Source organism: Octodon degus, unplaced genomic scaffold, assembly GCF_000260255.1.
Source record: "Octodon degus isolate 3935 unplaced genomic scaffold, OctDeg1.0 scaffold00916, whole genome shotgun sequence".
NCBI lineage: Eukaryota > Metazoa > Chordata > Mammalia > Rodentia > Octodontidae > Octodon > Octodon degus.
In genome coordinates, this window is record NW_004525492.1 from 779 (window position 1) to 2056 (window position 1278).

Here is a 1278-nt window from a genome sequence, read left to right on the forward strand (position 1 = left end):
CCTAAGCAGGTGTTTTAGACCTCAGAGCTACCTCACCACCCTCTCCAGACTTTTTCATCTTGTAAAACTGAAACTCTACTGGAGTACTGTCTCTATTAAGGAATATCTCATCATCCTAGCTTCTGGAAATCATCATTTAAGAGTCTCTCTCTCATTTTAATTTTTTTTATTTATTTTATTTATTTTTATTTTTTTTTAACATTTATTTATTTATTTGTGTGTGTGTGTGTGTGTGTGTGTGTGTGTGGCCAGCTCAGCCCACCAGGGGGTGGGGCCGGCTGGCATGTGGTGCTGGGGGATTGAACCGTGGTCCCTGTGCTTTGCTAAGCTTGTTCTAAGTAGGTGCTTTAGACCACTGAGCCATCTCACCAGCCCAATTTTTTTTATTTTTTGCAGTACTACAAATTGAATCCAGTTTTCACACTGAATTAATTTTCCAAACCATTTTATTTATTTATTTTAATGTATGTATTTGGTACAGGGTCTCACTATGCAGCTCGGACTCCTAGTGCTCCTCCTGTTTTCAGCCTCCCCTGTGCGCTGGGATTACAGGTATGTGTCACCACCTCCAGCTTGGTGGCTGGCTCAGTGCTCAGTGCACCCAGGAAAGGGGCCAGCACGGCATTTGGTGCCAGGATTGCACCCCATTCCCTGCGCTTCCCTGAGCAGGTGCTTAGTCCACTGAGCTATCTCACTGGCCCTTCCAAACCATTTTTAAAAAATAAGATCACTAAACTGTCCAGATGGGGCTCGAACTTGTGATCCTCCTGCCTCATACTCCCAGCGAGAGGATTACGGATGTGTGTCGCCACAGCTGGCCAGTCTGTTTTGTTTGTTTGAGTCAGGATCTTGCTACTGAGTCTACACTAGCCTTGAACTCACTGTGTAGCTCAGCCTAACCTGTAATTTGTGATTCCTGTTCCTCAGCCAGTGATAGGATTACAGGTATGCGCTACAAAGCTCTATTTTCTGTCTTTGTGATTTGATTATTCTAGGTTCCTCCTACATGTAGAATCATAGACAGTATTTATCCTTTCATGGCTGATATTTTTCACTTAGCATAAAAAGTGAAAAAATTTGGTAGTATCAGAATTGTCTTCCTTTTAAAAGCTGAATAATATTCCACAATGTATCTACAATGTTTTGTTTATTCATTCATCAAAGGGATTTGAATCTAGCTCCTGACTATTGTGAAAAATGGTGCAGTGAAAATGAGGGCACAGATAACTCTTCAAGACTGCTTTTATAGGATGTAGTAGCACATGGTTATAATCCCAG